We start from the raw sequence: 26,105 nt of genomic DNA on the forward strand, positions 1-26,105 counted from the left end.
AATGAGATCTGATGCCTTCTTCTGGTGTGTCTGAAGACATCAACAGTGTACTTATATATAATAAATAAATACATATTTTTTAAAAAAGTATGAGGACATCCTGAGTTTTGTAGGCAATGGATGGAGCTAGAAAATATCCTGAGTGAGGTAACTCAGGCCCAAAAGTGGATATTAGCCAAAAAAAAAAAAAAAGTACACAATACCCCAGATACAGTCCACAGAACTCCAAAAGGTCAACAAGCTGAAGGGCCCAAGTGAGGACACCTCAGTCCCACTTAGGAGGGAGAAAAAAGCAACCACAAGTGGAGAGGGAGGGAGGGAGGGAGGAAGGGAGGAACAGGGAAGGGAAAGGGGATGGGGGTGGGGGGCGAGAGGGGAACATGCTCTGGTATTAGGTGGAAGAAAAGGACTGAAGCCCTGAGGCCCAGCAGAAAGAATGGAAACTGGCAAACTTGGGAGGAAAGTGGATGGGAGGACCCTCCAGAATGTACCAGAGACCTAAGAAGTGAGAGACTCTTAGAACTCAAAGGGGAAGACCCTAGTTGAAATGCCCTACAATGGAGAGAGGGAACTCTTGAGCCCACCTCCAGCAGAAAGACAGGGCATCAAGTGAGGGATGGGGTTGCCATCCCACAGTCAAAACTCTGACCTATGATTCTTCCTGTCTGAAGAAATGCAGGGATGTAAATGGAGAAGAGCCTGAGGAAAAGAAGGTACAGTGACAGGCCCAAAGTAGAATCCAGCTCAAGAGGAGGCCCTAAGACCTGATACCATCATTGAGGCTATGGGGTGCTCACAAAAAGTAACCTATCATGACTGCCCTCCAAAAGACGCAACAAGCAGTTAAAGAGTCAGATGCAGATATGTGCACCCAACCAATGAACAGAAGCTGCTGACTCCTCTGGTTAAATTAGGGAAAAGCTGGAGGAAGCTAAGGAGGAGGGCAACCCTGTAGGAGGACCAGCAGTCTCAATTAACCTGGACCCCCAAGATCTCTCAGACACTGGATTACCAACCAGGCAGCATTCACCTGGCTGATATGAGGCCTCCATATACAGCATATACAGCAGAGGACTGCTGGGTCTGGGTTCTGTCAGAGAAAATGCACCTAACCCTCAAGAGACTTTAGAGGTCCCAGGGAGTTTAGAGGTCTAGTGGGGTGGGTGAGGTGGGGACATCCTCATGGAGATGCAGGAGAGGTTGGGGGTGCTGGGGAGGTTGGAGAAAGAGGAGGTATGGGATGTGGAACAGTCAGAGCGTGGACAGGAGGGGAATAAAATCTGGAGTGTAAAAATAAATAAAATAAATGTGGTAAATTTATACAATGGAGTATTTGCTGTTTAAAAAATGGTATCATAAAATTTGCAAATGGATGGAACTAGAAAAAAATTGTAACAGACCTAGAAAGATAATATGATATGTATTTGCTTATAAGTAGACATTAGCCATTAAGTAAATGATAACCAAACTACAATCCATTTGCCCAGAGAGGTTAGGTAAAGAGGAAGAGTCTAAGAGGGATGCATGGGTCTCCCTTGGGAGGGGCCTATGAGGACCAAAGCGTGGGAGGGAAAAGGAGATGGGATGAAGGAAGAGAGTGCAGGGCGAGTTGGCTGGAACTGGGGGGTACTTGGGGGACTGGAAATGTATGTCTGTGGAAACCTCCTAGAATCTGTGGAAGTGATCTTACTGAGGAGTCCTAGCAATGGGAGATACAGTCTCAACTGACTATCTCTTGTAGCCAGGCAGGACTGGGGTGTATTCAACTGAGTTGATGGCCAAGGGGTCCCATGGAAATTCCCAAACAACCCAGGCTGTTGCCAAGATAAAGGGTTGCTCCCTGCAAACTGATATCAGGGGTCCATTGCCAGGACAACAACCACCAACTCACTGAACAGACTAGTGCCTACATGGAGCCTTCATACGTTCTAGTCTCTTTGGTTCAGGAAGGTACTCTGCACACTACTGAAAGAGAAATGTGGACACCAATCCAGCCACAAGCCCTTTGCCCTACACTTGGTCCTGCCAACTGAATATGCTAAGGCAATAGTGGCATAGTGATGGGGATCCATAAGCCAAATGAACCCTTTCCTCCCCAACTTGCTTTTACTCATGGTGTTTCATCACAGCAACAATAACCCTGACCACAGCAAGCTGCTACGGAAGTATGAATAAAACGACCCTTTCTTCCCTAGCTATGATCACAGTGCTTCACTTCAGCAACAGAAACCCTAACTAACCCAGATTCATAATTGGTCAAAGTGTTGACCAAAGTACTTGTGGGAGTAGCCAACCAATGTCTGACTTAAGGCTCACTCCACAAGAGGAAACGCATACCTGGTTCAGTAACCAAGAACCAAAGACTAGATAGCCCAGAGACCTAAGGTAAAACAAATCATTACTGATCTAAAATAATAAAAACGTTTTAAAAAATCGTCCTGGCTTAGTGGTGCATGCCTTTAATCTCAGCATTCAGGAGGCAAGGCAGCATGGTCTATAAAGCAAGTTCTAGGACAGCCAATGCTATACAAAGAAATACTATCTCAGATAGATGGGTAGGTAGGCAGGCAGGCAGGCAGGCAGGTAGGTAGGTAGATAGATAATTTGAGAGAGAGAGAGAAAGAGAGAGAGAGAGAGGCAGAATGAATGAATGAATGAATGAATGAATGAATGAATGAATTATTCCTGATGATATTCTGATGCTATGAGAAAAGGTTCTACTTTCATTTAGGAGGAAGAAGAGGAAGAAGAGAAGAAAAAATGATGATGATGATGATAACTCAGCAAAACAGGAAAAATAAATAGACCAATATGACTGAAAAATTTAAAAGGTCCTTAAAAGTCACTGAGTCCAACTTCTGATCTAAATTACCCCTCCAGAAGCTAGTGAGATGGCTTAAAGCATCTGCCACCACGCCTGACAACGTGAGTTCAATACTCAGGATCCAGATGGTGAATGAGAGAACTGACTACTCCAAGTTGTCCACTGACCTACACATGTACAACATTGTGCACGCAGATACAAAATATAATAATAAATTAAAAATATAACAAAAATTAAATAATTTCTCAGGGATTGGAAAGATGGCTTAGTAGTGGAGAGCACTGACTGGCTCTTCCAGAGGACTCAGGTTCAATTGCCAGCAAATACATAGCAGTACACAACTGTCTGTAACTCCAAGGTCTGACACCCTCATGCAGACATACAAACAGGCAAAACACCAGTGCACATAAAGTAAAAATAAGTAATTAAAATTTATAAATAAATAAGTAATCTCTCTAAAGTGGGTTCTTCAGCCAGAGCTCTTTGTTATTCAGAAAAACTACAAGTACTTTTTAGAGTCACCAAAACAGCAAGGAATCCAAATCATAAAGTCCATACAGAAAAGAACATGCCCACAAACATGTTTCAACCTGCCCAGTTAGTACTACTGCTGCTGTACTGATGCTGTTAAACATAGATGCCATGGTCCACACCATCAATATCATCAATAGTTGAGATGTAAGACTAAAATTCACTGCTTCTGTTATTCCTAAAGTAAAATGAGATTGTGCTGTTAGTACCCATCACAAGACTGGATTCTGTGCAATCTCTATGGCAGCATCTGACTGCTTCTAAATTATCCCTCTTTCTAGCATACTACCTTAAAAACAACGAGCATCATGGACAAAATGAAAATAAGCACACTCTCAGGAAAGGCCTGAAGATTTCATGTATATCCGGCTTTTAAATATCACTTTGGGGCTTTTGCAATGGTTCCGAAAGATGACGAGCAGCTGCCAAGTCTAGATGAACAGATAGACTACTTCAAATTCCCATATCACCACCAAACTCACTTTCCTGCCTTCTTTAAACCCAACTCTAAAACTGCAGGGAGCCTTTCCTGGCACCCAGATAAGGGGACATGCCCCTCACAAGTTTTACTGAAAGACACTTCAACTTCACCCTTGCTACACTGTAATTTCCCCCATATAACTGTCAGCTTGTCATCAATCTTTAATCTCTGCTTCTGTACCACAAAATCCATATACTGCCTTATTAATAAATGTTTATAGACAAAAAAATGACAGAGAATGAAATCAACTGCATAGAAATCCATAAAGCTCTAACAGTTCATAAAATTAAAATGACCTTTCAAATTCATAATGATACTAACTTTCTTTTTAAAAAAAGCACACTCAGGAAATCTAAGCTTCAGGGGGTGTTCATAAGGAGAGTATTACCTACCAAACATATAACAAAATTGAGCTATTTCACCCACCTGCACCCAAAAATATATATTTTATCTTGCTTTATTTATTTCACATGTGTGTGTGTGTTTTCTCTACATGTATGTCTCTGCACCATCCATATACCTGGTGTCTGTAAAGGCCAAGAAAGAGCATTGGCTCTCCTGGGAATGGCGTGAGAGATGACTGTGAGTCATCATGTAGGTACTAGGAACCACACCTTGTCATCAGAGAAAGTAACCAGTACTCTTAACCACTGAACCATCTCTACACCTCCCAAAACATCTTTTTAACTAAAGGGGGGTGGGGGGAGGCCTGTATTTAGTTTAAACAACTATATACTTTTATTCAGTATAAGTACAAAAAAACTGACATTTACAGAATGGTGACTATTAAAATGTATTAAAGAACTAAAACTGTAAAATCCCTAGGGTGAAAAAAAAGCTTCTTCTATTGGCATGGACAACAATGTTGATGGCTGTCACAGCTAAAGCTCAAGACAACAAGGGCAAACTTAAACAGGGGCTACATTAAACTAAAAACACTTCTACCCCAACAAATAAGAGATAGCCTGCAGAATATCTGTAAACCAAATATAGGGATTGATATACAAAATATTCACAACATGCACTAACTTATGCCAAAAAAGCCAATTTAAAAATAAACAAAAACTCTAAACAGACATTTTCACAGAACATATAAAAATAAACAACAGGTATGTATAAAGTTGCTCAATATCACTAACCATTATGAAAACATAAATCAAAACCACAATGAGGTATCACCTCACCCCCATTAGGGTAGCTGTACCATCAAAACATCGTGGGTAAAGGTACAGAAGAAAATGGACCTTTGAGTACTATGAGTAGAATATAAATTGGTATAGACAATATAAAAAACAATACATAAAAATAAAAACAAAACCACCATCTACCCAGGAATCCCTGTCTTGGGTATATAATCAAGGAAAATGAAATTAGAACGTCCTAAAGAGAGCTGCATTCACGTATACATTGCGGCATTATTCTCAAAGTAGAAACAAACTAAAGGCATCTGTCAATAGATAAATAGATGAAAGTTTGGTTTGTCTTTGGCTATAAGACAGAGAAATCTATCTCAGACAGGGCACTTCTTCCCAGTAGCCAGCTTTCATGGTGTTAGAATGTACTATGGAGGCTGCAGAGCAAGAAAAAATAGTAGGGAACTCAGCTGGCAACAGACTCTATATCCCATAATATTGACCTACCAGGCAAAATTCCCACTGCAACAACAGTGGCCTGACTGATACGGGTACATAACTGATTTCTGACTGGATTTGAGGTCTAATCCATAAAAGTAAATTTCATCTCTTGTACTGAAATTCAACTCAAAAGCCCATGGCTGAGGAGGTCGCACCCTAGAGTAAAACCTGCTATTGTTATAATCCTAAACAGTCATGCTATCACATGACCTTCTTAATATTTATGTTCATGCTCATAGATATACCTACACTGCTCTTGTCCTTGGTCAGAGGAATGTCTTCTCTGCAACTACCAGCAATCAATGCAGAGATGCTGAGCTGACAAGTTTTTATGTCAACCTGACACAAAGCTACAGCCTTCCGAAAAGAGGACCCTCAACTAAGAAAACACCTCCATAAGATCTGGGTATATGTAAGCAAGTAGGGCATTTTCTTAGTGATTATGTGGGAAGGCCCAGCCTACCTCTGGGCTGGTGGTCCTGGGTTCTATAAGAAAACAGGCTGGGCAAGCCATGAGGAGCAAGCCAATAAAATAAGCACCACTCCTCCATGGCCTCTGCATTAGTCCCTGCCTCCAAGTCCCTACCTTGTCTGATTTCCTGACCTACTTGCTTTCTATGAAGAACTGTGTGCTAGCTAGTTTTATGTCAGCTTGACACAAACTATACAGTCATTTGAGAGAAGGGAACCTCAATACCTACAGTGTTCCTCCATGGCCTCTGCATCAGCTCCTCCCTCCTACTTCCTGCCCTGTTTAAGTTCCTGTCCTGACTTCATTCACTGATGAACAGTGATGGGGATCTATAAGCCAAATGAACCCTTTCCTCCCCAACTTGCTTTTACTCATGGTGTTTCATCACAGCAATAATAACTTCCATGAGCTGTTAGGGAAATATGAATAAAATAGATCCTTTCCTTCCCTAGTTACTATCGCAGTGCTTCACTTCAGCAATAGAAACCCTAACTAACCCAGATTCATAATCGGTCAAAGTGCTGAGAATAAGAAAGAGGCTGAGGGATCAGCCATAAATGGGAATGTATAACACCTCACTCTACCCCACCCCACAAAGACTTAAGAAGCAGCATAGAAGAGGAGTTAAAAAGACTGTAAATCCCAGAGGGTGAGGAAGAATGCAGTGAAATGCTGTCTTTCGAAGAAACCATGACTATCACACTCATAAACTCCAACATCTGTTGATTACCTGCACAAAATCAAACCAGCTTAAATCTAGTATTAATGGGGGTGTATTCTGCAGACCTTAACCCTTAACGAGGTGCCACCAGCAGCTGATTAGTTGCTGCAGGAGAATCTTTCTTTCTTTCTTTCCTTTTAAGGATATTAACATTGGTAGGTTTCCCATACTCCAGCTGATGACCTCATTCCCATGGCCATAATGGAAATAGTAATTGAATTTTGGGAGGAGATATAAAGTTTGGAGGGGACATATTAGAAAGGATATGAAGGAAGCAGAAAAAGGGAGATGGGGGTAAGTATGATATTTCATTGTATATATGCATGAAATTCTCAAAAATTAAGAATTATAATTTAAAAATAACTAAATGATAAAACTATTGCTAAATACATCACATATCCTGGCTGCATGACATACCGAAATTCAACTGAGCTGGAAAACTTACTCCCTACCAATGAAGGCTACTGGAGGTCAAAGTCCCTCAAAGTCTTCCCCAGCCATGAACCCTATAAATTACAGTATCAACTTGCCAGGTAAAGTATGCTCACTTTTTCAACAGCAGCATGAAAGACATGGGGATAACCAACCACTCGCTAGCCAGAGTTGAGGCCTGCTCCAAAGAAGGGAACTTATGCCTGACAACTGTAAACACCAGTCAAAATCCCATAATGAGGGATGTCATAGACCCTAGCAGATAACTTAATGCTGTATTTAGTATCTTAATCATACCATACTATTATTGCTTTAAAGATATACCATGATAGCATGACCCCAGAAAGTCTTAACTTAAAAAAAATAAAAAAAGCTTACAGTTTCAGAGACTTAGTTCATTACCATCATGACAGGGAGCATGGCAGTAAGGAGCATGGTAGCAGGCAGGCATGGTGCTGGAGAAGTAACTAAAAGCTATTCTCTCTGCAAGCCATGAGCTTTTGAAACCTCAAAGCCCACCCTCCCCCCAGCAAAACACTTCCTCCAACAAAGTCACACCTCCTACTTCTAATCCTTTCAAATAATGCAACTCCCTGGTGACTGAGCATTCAAACATATGAGCCTATTCAAACCACCACATTTAGTTATATTAACATAGCATCAAACTTCCTTCTACACATTTATGTTTATACTAAAAACAAATGCTACTCTGAGACTTGATCCGAGAAGCCTCTTCCTAGTGAACAGTGGTGAATGCATAAGCTTATAGCTGTACAAAGTGCTAAGATTACGTAAAGGTTGAGGACTTAGCCATCAACTTGACAGTTACATTTTCCCCTCTCAATCTGAAGAACATCTGGGAAGAGGGGTGTTCTAATTTGCTTTCCATTGTTGTAATAAAACAGTGACCAAAAGCAACTTCTGAAGGATATTTTATTTCACCTCACAGGTTACATTCTGTCACTGTAGTAAGTCAGAGCAGGTACTGAAGGCAGGAACTGGGAAGCAAGAGTTGAAGCAGAATACACGAATACTGTTTACTAGCTTGTTTTTCTTGCTTGCTGAGTCTGCTTTCTTACATAACCTGCCCAAAGGGTGGGACCACTCACCAGTAGGCTGGGTATTCCTATATCAATCATTAATCAAAAGAATGCCCCATAGATGTGCACACAGGACAATCTGATTAAGGAAAATCTATCAATTGAAGTTCCCTCTTCTCAGTTGAGTCTAGTTTGTGTCAAGGTGGCAAAAACTAATCAGCAAAAGGAAGTAGAACATAAAGGCAAGAAGTTGTTTCAATAACTGTCCTCTAAGAGGCTCTACCCAGCAGCTGACTGAAAACAGCTGCAGAGACCAACAAGCAAATGTTGCAAAAAGCAAACAGGAAGAACAGGAGGAAGGATTGAGGGCCCCAAGGAGATACTCCACAGAATACCAACAGAATCAACTAACCTGGACCCTTGGGGGGGCACTCTCAGAGACTGAAACACCAACCAAAGAACATACAAGGTCTGGACCTAGGCCTCCCCGCTCATATATAGCAGATGTGCAGCTCAGTCTTCAGTGGGTCCCCAATAACTGGAGGGGGCCGTGCTTAAAGCTATTTGTGGATCCTGTTACCCTAACTGGGTATATGCCAAGGTGGGGAGATATCCAGGGGGTACCTCCAATCTCTCAGTGGAGGAGGGGAGGGAGTTGGGAAGAGGAATTGTGCGAGGGGAACAGGGACACAGCGATCAGGATGTAAAGTGAATAAATAAATAAATAAACAAGAAAAAAAGAAAGAAAATCAGAATGTAGTCCTTTCAAATAAAAACAAAAGAAGCTGCTTCGAAATGATAATCTCTAAGCACAAAAGAGCCATTACATTTATGAATTCAGGGCAACCATGGATCACTACACTGGGTCTGCACATGAATGGGACTGTCAACAGTCAGCCATGGATAGAGGATCAGGGCATCCTTGGTGCTGAACCATCTGCTAGTGACAGAGTTGGGGAGACATTGTGTTCTGTTGAATATCCACTGATGACCCCAATATTCCAGTCAACTCATTCAACGGTCACACAGATGGATTTGGCTAAACTAATTGGGTCAATAACCAAGTCATAAATCTGGAAAGGAGACTGGTAGGGGGTGAGGATGATAAAAAAATGTGGGGGAGAAAAGAGAGGGTAGTGGAGATGATAATCACAAATCACAGTGTGTGGGATGTGTGTGTGTGTGTGTGTGTGTGTGTGTGTGAGAGAGAGAGAGAGAGAGAGAGAGACAGAGACAGAGACAGAGACAGAGACAGAGACAGAGAGACACAGAGACAGAGAGAGAGAGAGAGAAACTGCCCCAAGTACCAATTAAATTTAAAAAAAAATCTGAAAAAACTTTAAACACACACACCACTAAATATTAACAGGAGCCCTTTCCTCCTCAATTACTCCAACCCTGCCCCAAGCCATGCTCAGGATGCACAAGGCAGCTTTGAACCAAGTTAGTTAGTATTGCTGTCACCTCTGTCTTTGCAGACACCATCAGAATTATCCACCTAGATCTTATCAAACACAAAACCTCTGAAATGATAGCCTAGAGACTGCCAACAGCATATGGCTGGAGGTGGAGAAGGTGCCTGTAGGAAGAAGGCACCACTGATGCCTCTCATCGGTAGAAACACCTCTACTGAAGGCCCTGGGGCCCACAGTACAATAATCATTGGTGTAGATATTATCAGGAGCCAGTTTCACAAAAGAAGACTGTGAGATATTTATCAAAGATTACATGAAGCCAATCAAAGACAAACTGGAAGAAAAAAACAAACTCTTTTATGCCAGAGATTGCAGAACAAACCAAGTACATCTCTACTAATCTCAAACACAAATCCATTTAAATGGCACAGCTATTGGGCTGGGGTACCAGGAGTCAAGCTCATATGAGATTTTCTTTGAGGACTGCTTAGAAATAGAAAAATATTAACAAATTTTACAACCACTTTCAATCTATCACTCGTCATCACAAGTGGCTGCTGCTTGTCAACCCACACAAAATCAGAACTTAAGACTAATGTGACTGGTGTCATCTTCAGCTCTTCACTCTTCTGACCTTACTTATCTGAAGGAGAGGGAGTGCTGGGATTGCTTTTAAGAAAACAAAGAGTCTAACTGGAAAGATGGCTCAGTGGTTAAAAGCATTTACTGTTCTTCCAGAGGTCCTGAGTTCAATTCCCAGTTATCACATGGTAGCTAACAAGCATCTGTAATGGGATCCAATGCCCTCTTCAGGAGTGTCTGAAGACAGCTACACTGTACTCATATAAATACAAAAAGTAAATCTTAAAAAAAAAGTCATGGGGTTGTCGAACAATAAAAAATGTAATTACACACACACACACACACACACACACACACACACACACAAGAGACTGATGATGAAAAAGTCTTATAGGTCACCTAATATCCTCTTCATTGCAGAAAAGAAGGAATTCAAAATACTACAAATCATCTAATGCATGTTTGTCTGATATAGTCTTATATTTCTGTCTTCCTTTATATTTTAGTCACACATCCTCTACACAAACAGAAAATATGTCTTCTACTTCTCAGATAATAGTCATTCAAGTTTTCATCTGTTATCCTCTGGTACTATTGATTACTAATTACAACACAATGAAAGATTTCAGATATGACCTAATAAAATGAATATACCATGTCTGTTCTTTTGTAAATCTTGGCTTTTTTGATTCTCATGAACACAAATAACCAATACAGAGTTGTTGAGAATCACTATAGGATAAACTTAGAAGTAAGAAAGCTCTATATGATGATATTAGGTAAGTTGCTAGATTTCTACAAGATCACTTTCTTTCTCTTCTGCAAACTAGCAACACATAACAGCTACTACTTCACACGCTTACTTATAAGAAGGCTAAGAGTTTAGGAGCACTTACTGCTCTTGCAGAAAACCTGGGTTTGGTTCCCAGCACCCACCTGGAGGCACAACCATCTATAATTCCAGATCTGGGGGATCTGACAGCCTCTTCTGACCTCTGTTGGCACCATGCACACACATGGTATGCATACATACATGCAGGAAAAACATTCATACTCACAAAATAAATAAATCTAAGGAAAAAGATTAGATATATAATGTATATTATCTTATATAATAATTACCCTGATAAAAAGAATGCTGGCTTGTTATTTTTATATACAGAAGAACAAATAAGAAACTTTGATCTAAAATTTACTCTGTCTGAATCTCACAGCAGTACTACACCAAGAATTATGGTCCTGAACTCTTAAACTGTTTTCCACAAAAACAAAAGTGCTCTGTCTTATTTATACATTAAAGACTATTCCTCTCTCTCTGCATTGAACAGGTAATAATTTCTGCTTTCTTCCAAAGTTTTTGTTTTGTTTGCTTTGCTCTTTTAGGATATGGTCTTTCAATGTGGTCCTAGTTTGCCTTGAACTCAGATTACGTTGTTGTCCAATTCTCTTGCTTCTGCCTCCCTAGTGCTAGGTTGGAAACATCTGCTCTGACACCTATCAGTAAAGGGTGCTGTTTTTACCTTTTTCAAAGCAAAATACAAAAAATCTGAAAAACTGCTAAAGTTAAAAGAAAATAAACCTCAATAGAACAAAGCACAGAAAGGTAATGAAATTAATACTAAAAAAGAGGGGTTGGGGATTTAGCTCAGTGGTAGGGCGCTTGCCTAGGAAGCGCAAGGCCTTGGGTTCGGTCCCCAGCTCTGAAAAAAAGAAAAAAAAATTAAAAAAAGAGCAGGTAACGTATCAACAAACTCATTTCTATAAGCTATTGTTAGATTACGCTTTTATCTTTAAATGGTAAATGTATTGTTCAAAATACCAAATGCACCAGGAGAAATATGTTCATATATCAAAACGAATGATAATGTTGATAAGAAATGGACATGTCAGAACTTTAGGGGGGTGGGGGGAGGTAGGGGATGTGGACCAATCACAGGGTGGACTGGGAGGGGGATAAAATATAGAGTGTAAAAAATTAAATAAAAAAAGAAAAGAAACTAAGATGCCGAGAGTCAATGAAAACCAAGCTGTATAACTCATGCAGTCTCTTTAAAATCACTGGTTATTAGCAAATGTTCCATGACAAACTCAAGTGACAAACACAGACCCTGCAAAGGTCTGAGCGAGGTCCTCTGCATGTATCTTATGGTTGTGTAGCTTGGTGTTCTTGTGGAACTCCCAACAATGGGAGTGGGTTGTGTCTCTGAGTCTGTTCCCTGTGCTTGGGAACCTTTTCCTCCTACTGGGATGGCTTGAACAGCCGTGATCTAAGGGTTTGTGCCCAGGCTAACTATATCTTGTTAGGCCATATTCAGTAGCTATCCCTAAGAGGTGGGGGGGTGGTTTAAGGGAAATGGAGGAGTTGATCTGGAGGAAAAAGGAGGTTCAGGGAGGGACTGGGAGGGGTGGAAGGAGAGAAAACCACAATGGAGATGTAATGCATGACAGAAGAATAAAAGTTTAAAAAAAAAAAAAGCAATGTGGAAAGAAAAGAATTTATTTCATCCTAGAAATTACAGCCCATCATGGAGGGAAGTCCAGGCAGGAAATCAAAGGAAAATCCTAAAGCAGAGGCAATGGAGGAAAGTTGCTTACTGGTTTGCTCTCTCACTTACACTCAACCAGCTTTCTTATGCAACCCCAGGACTACATGCATAGGGGTTGTACTGCCCACAGTGGGCTGGGCCCTCCTATATCAATCATTAATCAAGAAAATGGCCACAGGCCAATCTCATGGCCCAGGTGACTAGCTTGTGTCTAGCTGACAATAATAACTAACCAGTATAGCAAATACATGAACTAAGATTTAAATAATATTATTAACAATATCAATTCTATTTTTCCATGAGCCTTGCTAGGAAGCTAATGTTATCCCGATTCTCCATATGGAGGTAGATTGTTTCTCATCCTTTTGGCTAAGATCAGGTGTAGTGTTAAGGTATAAAAGTGTAAAAGGTTAGAGAAAAGAAGACATTGTCTGAATCACTCTTCACTGACACCTGCTTAATGTTTCTTTCCAACCGATCAAAAGCAAAGCAAAATGCTATTCTAAGCATGATTAGTGAAAGGCAGACAAATATGACAAGGATTTAAAATGAGAGACGCTACATCCTTCCATGAGAAACGATTGATGAAGTCTGTTGACAAATAGTTGCTAAGTCACTAAATAACTCTAAACATACCTCAGCATCCATGCTGTCTGCCAATATATGAATGGGTTCTAGCCACAGTTCATTTTCATTAATTCATGAATAAAATGACAGAATACCAAGAAAAATAAAATACTTAATTACAGAGAAATAAACAGATTAACATAACACAGAGCCAAGAGTCATGGTATACACCTGCAATCCCCACACAAAAGAAGGTGAGGCAGAAGGCTAAAGTGTCTGAGGCCAGTCTGGCCTACACAGTAAGATCCTGTCAATATACTATACTGTATATAAATATATATATGCATATATTAAATGTGTGCTTGAGTGCATCTAGTAACCATTCTCAGAACCATTTACATTTTCTAAAAGTTCCTAATAGAGGGTCTCAAAATAACAAAGACATATTAAAGTAAATGATAAACACTCTACAACATGGTTTATCAAAAGTTGGGGTTTTATGTTTTTTAAACCTTAAAAGTAAAAAGCACATATCTGAATGTTTTTATAAAAATTGTGTTTGCGGGGTTGGGGATTTAGCTCAGTGGTAGAGCACTTGCCTAGCAAGCGCAAGGCCCTGGGTTCGTTTTCTCACTGTGATTTTTCAAGTGTGCTGTCTACTGTGCGGAACAGTCCACGAGACTGCTGCAACTGTCTAAAATGACATGACAAAGTAGTTAGCACATCAGAAGCTTAAATAAATGAGAAAAACAGTTTAGCAATGACACAATTCATATTTATTTTGGAACCAAGGCTCATCCCCAAAAGTCTTGTGTTTTACCAACCAAGTAGTTATTTACTATAGCAACTTCATTACCAAGATTTCCAAAATTTTCCACACACTTCAGTGCTGAGCTATCAAAGTCTCTGTGTGTGCTGTTACCTAGGCAACATTAAAGAGGACGTTTACCTTTACAGAACTGGAGGGTCAAAGAAAAAGAACCCTCCTTCAAACTGTGCAGGATTTTAGTTAGAAGCATAAGTGTGAAATCGGCAGACAGAAAAGCTCAAGAACTGCCACAGTCTTTCAGTCTGATAAACAATGGAACGTGATGCTCTTTACCTTCATTTCTAGCCACCAGTGTCCCTGAAGAACAAGGTACAGTCCAAGCAGACTTCAAAACATGCTCAATTATACTCGCTGTCAGGTAATACTGAAATCCAGGAACGCTTTTGGGGTTAAGAGTCAACTCCTCGGGTCTGAAGAGATGATTCAGTGGATAATATATTTGCTACAAAAACATGAGGTCTCTGGTACCCAAGTAAATGTCACGCGTGTAACCCCAGAGGTCAGATACAGCGGCAAGGCCACCTTGGGACAAGCTGGGCAGCCAGACTAGTACCATCAACAAGCTCTGGACTCAGGGAACCCTGCTCAGTACACATGGAGGAATGCAAAGCCACCAGGGAAAATACCCGCCATCAACCTTTGACGGCCACACACATATACCCATGCATATGAACACACGAACACACACACACACACACACACACACACACACACACACACACACCCTTACTCACTCCCCCAATCCCTTGAATCTGGATTTAGTATGAAATTTCTACCTTGCTGCCCTAAGTTCTAAAGCTAGTAGCTCAAAAACTACCTTTTTGCCTGAACCAGAACAGCCTCAAAAAATGTAAGACCCAGTCATTTAGAAACCACATTCTAGAAGATCTTTGTAAACACAATTATTTCCTGCTCTGGTATAGTCAATTTGATGCTATCTACTGAATTAAGCAAAATGAAAGAAAAACACCAAAATCTTCTTTAAAACAAAAGATTTTCTCTTTCCAACACACTAAGAATCAATAAATTCAAGGTGTTTTTTCTGTAACTTAGAATTTCTCTCTTCAACTTTAACTGTGAATATACTTACCCTCTCTTGGGGTCATGTTTTAATCAGGAGTACAGCATATAAAGCTTGTTTTATGCTAAGTACTAGATGACTCTAGATATAAAATAAAAGATAAACTGAAAAGTAGAAAGAAAACACCTAGGCCCTTAACCGTCTGAGGGTCACGGACCCTCACCTAGCTCTTTCATTACTCTTGCCTGTACACACCGTGAAGCTTCTGCTCACCATAGCTCATGGCCCAGTAAGGCCTTTCTCTCCAAACTAGTCATCTTATTTCTACAAGTGCAAGTGCTACCTATTCTTCTAAGCATAGTTAAAAAGTCCTGTCCCCCTATCCTTACAACTATGGTAATCTTTCCCACCTCTCTAATCTCTTCACCACTCATTACTTTCTGCCATGCATTATCTGTGTTCCCATATTTAATCTTCCACATTAAGTATAAAGGCTTCAAGGTCAAGGACCATGCCTCATTCATCTCTATTCAAATTGCCTAACAGAATACTGGAAAGGAATTAAATAAATGGCTTGGGTGAGAAAAGGACAGAAGCCCATTGGCTGACCAGGAAGGGTAGTGATGCATGTCTGTGATCTTAGCACTTGAGAGGTAAGTGGAGCTATGTGAAAGTCTGTCTCTATGAGGCAGACAAATAACTACCCATATGATTTTGAGCTTTAGATTTTTGTATATTCATCTGCAGGTTAGAAAAGTTTGCTCAACTAGTCTGTATATCTGTCTGTCTGTCTGTCTGTTCAATTGTTTTAGATGTTCGTGGTGGATGTTTCATGTTTTAAAAGAGACTGGTAATCTTCACTGAGTATAAAATTAATTGGAAATTTAAATCTTAACATCTTCTCATAAATTGCATGAAAAGAATATTACAGTGTTATAGCCAGTAATATGCTTTACATTTAACAACTAGCTACAGCAGAAAGCTCAAATTATACTATTTTCTGGTTGTCCCTGGTATAAATAACCCTGCTATGACCAATCAAGTCACACCATGACGATATCGCTGAACACAGAGCTAGGTAGAAAGAGATATGTGCAATTTCTGCTCCAAGTCAGCAGCCAATCAGCGCGGCCCTGAAAGATAAGGAGTATTTCACAAACTGTTATTTCAAGAGTGAGTGTGTGTGGGGTGTGTGTGTGTGTGTGTGTGTGTGTGTGTGTGTGTGTGTGTGTACACATGCAGGAGTAAGATTTCAGTATTTCATCCTGTGGAGTACAGTCAACAGTTTACTATAGTATGCAAATCTTATTCTTGGCTACAGTCTCTTTAGCACAATTTATATTTCTTTTCAAAACAGAAAGTAACAAGACACCTAACACACCTACTGATATCACTGTAAGACAAATTATGGGAAGGACGTATGTGGTTTAGAAACAGTGCAGTAAAAAAGCAAATTGTCTATTCCTAATTTTCTCCAAATTCTTAACACAAGCTTGCATCTTCCAATGGAACTTCTATTACTAAGAATTCTCCATTAGAATTAGTTGGGTTTTTTTTAACTTAATTTGCTCTTAAAGACATGTAGTGCTTGCTGAGCTTAAAATAGGCAAGGGACAGCATAGTTCACAAACTACTGTTCAGACTTCATACTCTGAGAAAAACAGGTTTTGTTTAAATACTTTTCTGACTTTTTACTTAAGCATGCTAAACTGGATATGGAGCAAAGAAGTTTCCTAAATGTATTTTTGGCTGTACTATGTCTATCACAACCACACTGCCTGTAGCCAGATTTTTCATGAGTATTTATAAAAAGTGTGTTTTCTATTTTTAAGACTATTTAGAAAATAAGGCTCAAAATTTCAAGCACACTAATAATCTTATCCCAAATCCCACTCTAAATCAACTAAAAATGTATCTACACGTTTCCTAGAAAATCCCCAAACCTATGTATTTAAAAAAAGATAACCAAAAATGAATCAGTATAAACATGAAATTGCTATATTCCAACAGTTGTGGAATCTTGTTGGCTGAATAAGCAATATAGGAAGTAAATGAAATACAAAAACAAAAATGTTGCTATAAATCTACTTAATTTCATTAACTCTTAGTAACTGTGATCCACTAATGTCTGCATACATATACCCAATTTAAATATTAACTATAAAGTCAAACCTCCAATCTACTCTTAAAAGACAGCAGTCAAATCAAAAAGTGAGTATGTCAGGCTGGAGAGGTGGCTTGGGGGTTAAGAACAATTTATTCCCAGGGCCCATGTGGTAGCTTACAACCCCCTTAACTCCAATTCCAAGGACTCCAGTACCCTCTTCTGAACTCCAAGGACACCAGGAACACATGAAGTACACAGACAGACACGTGAACAAAATACTCACACATGCAAATTAAGCAAGTCTTTTTTTATTGCCATATTATTTATTTATTTATTTATTTATTTATTTATTTTTATTAACTTGAGTATTTCTTATATACATTTCGAGTGTTATTCCCTTTCCCGGTTTCCGGGCAAAAATCTCCCTCCCCCTTCCCCCCTCCCCTTCCTTATGGGTATTCCCCTCCCAACCCTCCCCCCATTGCTTCCCTCCCCCCAACAGTCTAGTTCACTGGGGGTTCAGTCTTAGCAGGACCCAGGTAAGCAAGTCTTTTTAAATAACATTTTAATTAAGTCTTTTTAAATAAATTTTTAATGAGTATGTCTTCATTACTGGGGTTCAACTCTGTCTTTTCTGTTTCCATTTGTCATGACAAATACCATAAGACTAAAGAAATCCCTGGGTTGGTCAGGCATAATGGTGAAATCCCATCTTGAAGACCATGACTTCAGACTAAGTTACATATCCACTGGAACCCAGGATGGGCTTTACAGCAAGACCTTGTCTGAAAAAGACTGGGGGGGGGGGGCTATGTTCAGTCTTTGTTTCCTCAAACCCTGGGCCTGAATCATTTATATAAAATAAGAGTTATGCTGTGGGTCTGGTTAATTTCAGTGTCTGATGTTTTTCTTGTGGCTCTTTTGTTTGTTCTATGTTTTGGCGATACATTTTATTAAAAAGTTTAAAATAATGTTTAAAAGATGTTATAAATATGCAAAAACTTGATTGAAACCTGCAAGATACAACAGGGGCAGGGGAAGAGGTCTGCACTGGGGCTCCCAAAGGCTACAGTACTGGTTGACTTCAATCTCCTAAAGTCCTCATCTCCGTGCAACAAGAATGGTGGCTGAAGGTTGGAGAATTGGCTCAACAGTAGAGCACATGTCGTTCTTGCAGCGGTCCCAGCACCCACATGGCAGCTCACAACCATCTTTAACTCCAACAGAGGATGTGATGCCCTCTTCTGACCTCCAGGGGCACCAGGTACACACACACACACACACACACACACACACACACACACACACACACACAGAGTTTAATATATGGAATTTTTAAAAAGAAAATGGTAGGCTGAAACAGAGTCCCAGTCCTACACCTTCAGAGGCAGGAATTTTATATACCTAACTGCAGCTCCCTTCAGAGTCAGTATACAGAAACCTGTTAATCTCTCCCACATAATATTTGTATTTGGAACTACAGAATTTCTACTTTTCACTACTCCCCCAAACCTAAGACTTTCAGCCTCACTGCTGTATCTGAGAGTTCAAATAAGTAACAGCAATTAAACCATTTCAAGTTTCAGATAAAGCAAAGTGAAGTTTTTCAGAAGTCAAATTCAGAACTAATGAGCTGACAGAAATGAAAACCCTTGTTTCCCTTGCTTAATAATACTTTTGTAAGTCAAAGATAAAAACAGTTGGGCTTGTTCATGTCCATAATCCTAACACATAAGAGGCTGAGGCAGAAGAACGGCTTCAAGTTTAAGGTCAGCATGGGCTTTATAGTAAGTTCAGACAGTCAGAGCTACTATATAAGACTCTGTGTCAAAAAATAAGTAAATAAGGCTAGAGAGACAGCTCAGTGGCTTAGGAGCACTACATGTTCCTCCAAAGGACCTGGTTTCAATTCTAGGACCTACGTGGCTGCTAACAACTGTCTGTAACTCCAGTTCCAGAGGATCTGATGCCCTCTTCTGGCCTCCTCTGCCACCAGGCACAGAAGGGGTGCACAGACATACATGAAGATAAAACACATAAAGTTAAATAAATCTTTAAAAATAAATAAATATCCCAACAAAAGTAGTACAATCTTTCAAGTATTTTTTTAAAAACGCCCTAATGATATAAATCATGAGGGAATGATCAAACAAGCAAAAAGATCTCAGAACGACACAAACAGAACTTTCCGTCAAATGTTTAAAAAAGAAGGAAAGAAAGAAAAACGTCATAGGCCTACAGCCTCATCCTTTGCACTTGTTTGCGTATTTACCATTTTCCTCAATAGTACTGGAACTTACTACCTTATTTACAGCTGCCCAGAGCACAAATTAAGCTTTACGACACGCTCTCAGATAAGCCCTGCACAAGCACATTTATTTCTCCCCAGATGATTTAGTATATTAGAGTACATCTTGAACTAATTTAGCATGGTCATCAATCTAACTCAAAGTCTTATGCTAGCTTCCCAAGAAATACAATTTTGTAATAACATATGCTACATTAAATTCATTTAGCCTTTCTTCTTTGCAACTTCAATGGCAGTTTCATATAGAGAATGCAACCAAGATAATGATCACAGGCCAATTTCCCTTCCCAGGCAGCTTATAAACTAGTACTTTCCACGAGTAGAATCCACTGTCCAATTTGACTACAAACTTCATGTGTGTACCTCCTGATCACGATTACTGGACATACTACAGAAGTGCAGCGCGGGCCAAACGTAAACACTACTACAAGAAAAGTCTTAAGGTTCTCATGAAATTGTGCTCTCTGAATTGTGACAGTCAACTATCTACCTCTTCTCATACACAAGAAAATTTAAATGCATTAAAACCATCTAAACCTTTCAGTGACAAAAGAAAAGTAGACTTTGAAATCTGTTTCCAAACTGCACTAAGCATGTCAAGCAAACCCTTTCCCTTAAAGGTTAGCAGTTAATTTTATTTGCATAATACTATGGATTCTGAAAAACGATCGCCTAATTTCGAGTCTTTTTCTGATATAACTAACTCTGAGAAGTCCAAAGAGAATACATAAGCACCTGAACGAAACTGTCTTGAGACCACAAATGAGCTCTTCTCAGTTCAGCCCTCCTTGCTCTTGGCCACCTCCCCAATGGCCAGTGGCCCCTTTCCACATGCTGACGCACTGCCCTGCCCTGCACCGTTGGCGACCAGAGCAAAGTACCAGCTCAGTCTCAGAAACTTTGACTCAGTTATCAGGACTCGGAGGACAACACGCGCGTGGGTGTGGATGGGTGTCTGTCGGGGCCCACGCGGTCAACTTTGAAGCGGGGCATTCCTTGCAGGTAGAGATCTGCCCAAAAAACAGCCTATCCCAGACAGTAAAACCACAAGCATCGCCAGCAGGAACGGAGCAAAGTGCGCGGGGCGGAGGAAAGGGAAGAGCGAGGAAAGGACACGGGATCCAACCGACGCTTTCAAGGGGGTAAGAAAATAACCCTGTCCACACGCCCACCGGACTCCGGGTTGCTGGGACGGCGAGTCGGGCAGCAGCCACATCCCGGCCGCCGCCGGCGGGGGCGGTGGCAATGTCAGGAGGGCACAGTTGGAGGCGGTGGCCGCCTAAGCCACCACCCGCCCCAGGTGAGGGGCGCCAACCCCGCCTCCCGCCCAGCGGCCCCGCCGCGACGAGCAAGCCACAAGAAGAGCCCGGTGTCCAGGAGGCGGCCGACGGCGCTGAGTCCGCCGGATGCCTTCCGCCCTGGTGCTCCAGCATCCCGGTCCCGGGCCGGGCCTCGCACCCCGACCCTCTCTGCACCAGCCCGGTCCACCCCAAAACCCCCTGGACCGCGGCTCTCCGCCGTCAGGCCGCCCTCGGGCCCCTCGAAGGCCGCCTTCATCTCACCTCACGTCTCCGCGGCCGTGCCGGAACAACAACTCTGTCAGACGCCCGAGTCCCACCCGCCGCCCAGAGCTCTGCGGCCGGGCCCGTCCCGTTCACTCTGCCGCCGCCGAAGCCCAAGGAGGGCGGAGGGAACGGGGCGGAGGGAGCGGGCTAGGGAGGGGAGAGGACCGCACGGCAGGAAGAGGCGAGGGAGGGGGCGGACTGAGGAGGAGGCGGCGGGCGGGAGCGCGCGCGCCCGGCCCCTCTGCGCGGCGTGCGCGCTCCCGAGGGCGGAGGCGCCTTCTCTGTCCAAGGCGGCGGCGCGCGCGCGCGTCCACAGGCCCGCCGGACCCGGCTCGGCCCCCTAAAGCGCCGAGTACAAACCTGAGCAGAGGGCAGAGGGCAGAGTGCGAGCTAGAAGAGCGGAGGCGCGCGAGGCCCTCCTGCACGAGTGCTGGACCCTGCCAATCATCCCCAGCACTGACTGAGTTCTAAATCCCTTTTGAGGAGCTTCCTTCCTAACAAACCTGTTTTACATATTTCCATTCTGTGAGGCCAGTAAGTCACCTCAGGGGACTAACTTTTCCACCGGGACTCTTTGTCCTTTGAAGGTGTGTGTCTGCTCCGAGGCATTCCCCTTGATAAGTTCTTCCAGACTCTGACTACATAGGAAAGTGCTAACCCAACTGTGAAGGCAGCCCGAGTCTCACCTTTTATCCCTTTCGGGGAAATAGATTTTGCAGGAAAGATAAACTTAAGTATCTATTTTCTGCCACAAATATTGTACTGATCTTTGAACTGTGAATTTCTTCCTTTCTAGCAGCCAGAAGTGACCTCTACATTCCCTGAATCTCATAAGAACTTTTTTCTCAGGTTTATAGAACACCCTTAATCTGTGAAATAAATATTTTATTACCTACTTCACTCATTTCTGTGTCTTTCATGATGAATCCTACCTGGCTTATAGGAAAGGAAGTATTCATTCAGTAAATGTTACTGTGTGGGTTAAATGTGTCCAGAGGCTTCTTGAGTTGAAAATTCTTTTTTTTTTTTTTTTTTTTTGGTTCTTTTTTTTCGGAGCTGGGGACCGAACCCAGGGCCTTGCGCTTCCTAGGTAAGCGCTCTACCACTGAGCTAAATCCCCAGCCCCTGAAAATTCTCTTTTCTTATAATACTTCAATGGCCTGTCATTATCCCCCACCCAGATCCAAAAGCCACTCTGAGAAATGTAACATTTGTCAAAGGACCTTCAAACCCAAGTTTCTTTTCTCCTTTTTCTTAATGTTAATGCCTACAGATTCAGAGTCATAGCAAAAGTGTTCCAACTAATTTGGGTTTCCCCTCCATGTTGGGTCCTTCCCAGAAGGTATTTTTGTTAAACTCTATACCCCAAGTAGACCTCCTATTCCCAAACCTGACTCAATGAATGCTTTAAGTGTTGATGCCTAATAAAGTTATGATTTAATGAACACAAATCATCTGTTGACTTCCAAGCTTACAGAATCTCTTCATAAATCTACAAGAAGTAGATACTAAGACAGGCTCTATGAGAAAATCAGCACCCGAAAAGGCCATAGTTTTTACCCTCTGATATCTTCTAAACAGAGCGAGGTTCTTTGACTAAGGGGACTAATGAATGCTCTAAGTTCACTTTCTCCTGTTTAATCAACCCAGGAGCCCAGGCCAAAGAAGGGTGTTACTTCACAATCAGTCCTCTCACTCCAGTTAACCTAATCGAGATCATCCCTCACAGGCACACCCGGAAGCCTGTCTCCCAGATAATCCTATATCCTGTCAAACTGACAATATTAACCACTGAAGAAGGCCAGGCACATCTGTGTCTGGAGGAGAATGTAAAGGAGTCTTTCTCACTCTGGCTGCTGTGATGGGTGGATTTAGTTACCGAAGCCACCCTTCTACCGTGAAGAAAGCTACCCTGAAGGCAAAGCTGACACATTATGAAAGAGTTCAAAATGAGCCAGAAGTCTTACTATAGATTTAGTCACTTCCCTGAGTCAAGATGCTTCCTTAGTTATTTACTGTTTTAAAAATGAATTTAGCTTTTTATTATTTGCAGTCAAGTGTAAATTTTTCAATACATATTATGGAAAGAAGAGTCATGTATCAGATGACCCTTCCAAGGATAGTTTTTCAATGAAATGATAGATACCATATTTGATAAGATTTTAGAAAGTCCTCAAACAAGTCAACTTGTTTACTCCCAGAATCCCTCTCAGACTAGGTTATTTATGTAATGTCTGAGAACTTGTCACTGCATTAAAAAAAAATAAATTTAAATTTAGTGCGTTATTTAAATCAGTTCGCCCTAATAAAAACACTTCATGACTCTAATCAGTAACCATGTATTATGTGTTTAACAAGTGGGGGGGGGTTATATTTTTGTTTTGTCGTATTCGTATGAGTGTGTGTGTGTGTGTGTGTGTGTGTGTGTGTGTGCCTGTGTGTGTGTGTCATACTCAGGTACACACTAAACAAACCCAAAGAGGATGCTGGGTATCTTCTACCATTCTCTATCTTACTCTCTTTAGACAGAGTCTCTCACTGAACCTACAGCTCCCCAGTTTAACTAGGCTGTCAGCCAGCAAGCTCTAACAGACTTCCTGTCTTCATGTCTAACCAGCACTGGGGTTGTAGGCATGCATGGCCTCGCCTGGACATTTTTTACACGGGTGTTGGGGATCTGAACTTAGGTTTCCATGTTTGCATAGCAAATGTTCTTACCCACTGAGCCACTCCCTAGCCACTATTCAGAGTTCAGAGTTGTTTTGTTGTTGTTTTTCTGACAGTGGAAAGGTTAGAAAAATAACCCAGCTACCCAGGCTGTGGTGGTGCATGCCTTTAAGCACTTGGAGGCAGAGGCAGAGGAGGCCCAGAGTTCAAGGCCAGTCTGGTCTACTGAGTTCCAGGACAGCCAGGAATACAAGAGAATCTCTCTCTCTCTCTCTCTCTCTCTCTCTCTCTCTCTCTCTCTCTCTCTCTCACACACACACACACACACACACACACACACACACACACACACATACACACGAGAGAGAGAGAGAGAGAGAGAGAGAGAGAGAAAGAGAGAGAGAGAGAGAGAGAGAGAGAGAGAGAGAGAGAGAGCGCATTGGCTACAGGGGAGAGGTGGCAGGAAGATCACAAGTTCATGACTAGCCTGGGATACAAAGTGACTTCCAGGACACCTTGGCCTACTATGTGAGAATCTGTCTCAAAAAAGGAAGAAAGGAAAGGAGGGAGGGAGAAAGAGAGATGAGGGAGGGAATGAGGGAGGGAGGGAGGGAGAGGAGAGGGAGGGAAGGAGGGAGGGAGAGAAAATGAGGAGGAAGACAATACCACCACTATAATAATGACAACCTGACTCGGTCAAGCAACATGTTCATGGAACTCAGAAAGTGTTCTCCTTCAGGAGAGTCAGGCAGAGTGTGAACATTTCTTGAAGACTATCTGACTTAGTATTTCTGTAACTTAATAAATAAAGATGATAGCTACCAATGCCTGATAGAGATGTCTGAAATTCATCTCACTATCAGACTGCTTTTCCCTGCCTGCCAGCTTTAGTGAATAACAGAATCATCCTGGAAGGAAGGGGGTCTGAGGGAGTTATGTCTACTCAGTCACTAAGAGATGACCAATCTCTGAGATAGTGCCTGGGGCTTCTTTTGTATCATAAAATGTTTCAGTATATAAAAGTAGAGAAATAGTGTAAGTCCTATGGTTCCCATTAACTTGAACAATCACCAAAATATGCCTAATCTCCCTACCCCCATCCCACACACAAATTTCACTCACAAACACTTCCGTGTCTAGCCCTAAAAGCTAAGGGATCTTTTATTGCCATCAATAAAACCTACAATTTACAGGCTAGATAAGCAAGTTCCTTTAAAAAAAAAGTTATATAAAGATAAGTAGGAAGGAGGAGATGTTAGGTTTGCTTAGATATTGATTTTGCTTTTTCTATTCTTTTCATTTCTTTTAGAAGTTTTATAAAGTATAATTGTCATAGGATTAGCTGTACAGTTTTGAAATGTAAAGCTGAACATGTTTTGACATATATACTTATCTAAGAACATCACCACAATCAAGACAGCAAGCATAGCTACCATCCCAAAGAGGTATATTCCATACCTGTATATTTGGCATCTGGAGTTCAAGGCTAGACGGGCAAATGATACAAGAAATTCAAGATCATCTTCAGCTACAGAGAGAATTTGAAGTCACCCTGGGATGAAACCCTACCTCAAAAATATATAATTTTCCATAAATGGAGTTATACAACATATTTATGTTGCTTTTTCTACTCGTGACTATTGTGTTTACTGTAATTTAAAAATTCATCCATGATATTCTTATGTATTTTCATTTAGTCTCTCATTCTCACAGCATGTGTTTAATTCTTTGTGTTAGCCACTGGGCTTTAGTACACATTTAAATTCAGTTCCGTGGCATGTTCCTCTTCTGGTTTCTCTTATCTGGGATGTGGAAATAGCACCCCCCCCTTTTTTTTTCAAGTTTGGCAAAGTATTGTTTCAACTTTTAAAGGACCTGGCATTCATATATCTTTGGAAAAAGTACAGGGTCTTCTCCTGCCAGTCAAGTTTAACATATTTATCTGAATTAGATTAATTTTTAACAGTATAAAGAAATTCTATTGAAAAGAAATCTTTTTTAACAAAATGAATATAATTAGATAAAACAAAACCATCACATTAAAGTTGGATGAGGTAAACCATCAGCAGAAAAAGAGCCCCAAGAGAAGGAACAAGAAATCAGAGATTCACTTGTTCACATACTCAGGAGTCCCATAAAAATATGGAGCTGAAAACTCTAATATGTACACAGAGGACCTTTGCGTGCCTGTCTGGGCCCTGTGCCTGTTGCTTCGCTGTGTGTAAGCTCGTGTGAGCTCTTTTCCGTTGGGCCTTGTTCTTCTCCCCTCTGACTCTTACACTCTTTCAAGCCTCCTCTTCCACAGGGTTCCCAGAGCTCTGAGGGGAGGGATTTGATGGAGATCTTCAATGTAGACCTCTGTG

General features: G+C 41.3%; 1 protein-coding gene across 4 annotated transcripts in view; it reads right to left on the reverse strand.

Moving 5' to 3' along the window:
• The window catches only part of Rabgap1l (RAB GTPase activating protein 1-like), a 595,699-nt gene extending 574,493 nt beyond the window's left edge, over positions 1–21,206 (reverse strand). For 3 of the 4 annotated variants that reach the window (XM_006250105.5, XM_006250107.5, XM_063272352.1), the window contains exon 1: positions 21,073–21,206. The gene's annotated coding sequence lies outside the window, so the exon portion shown is untranslated. 4 annotated transcript variants of the gene reach the window in all.
• Positions 21,207–26,105: the final 4,899 nt, after the last annotated feature.

The sequence above is a fragment of the Rattus norvegicus genome, chromosome 13, assembly GCF_036323735.1.
Source record: "Rattus norvegicus strain BN/NHsdMcwi chromosome 13, GRCr8, whole genome shotgun sequence".
In the NCBI taxonomy this organism is placed as follows: Eukaryota; Metazoa; Chordata; class Mammalia; order Rodentia; family Muridae; genus Rattus; species Rattus norvegicus.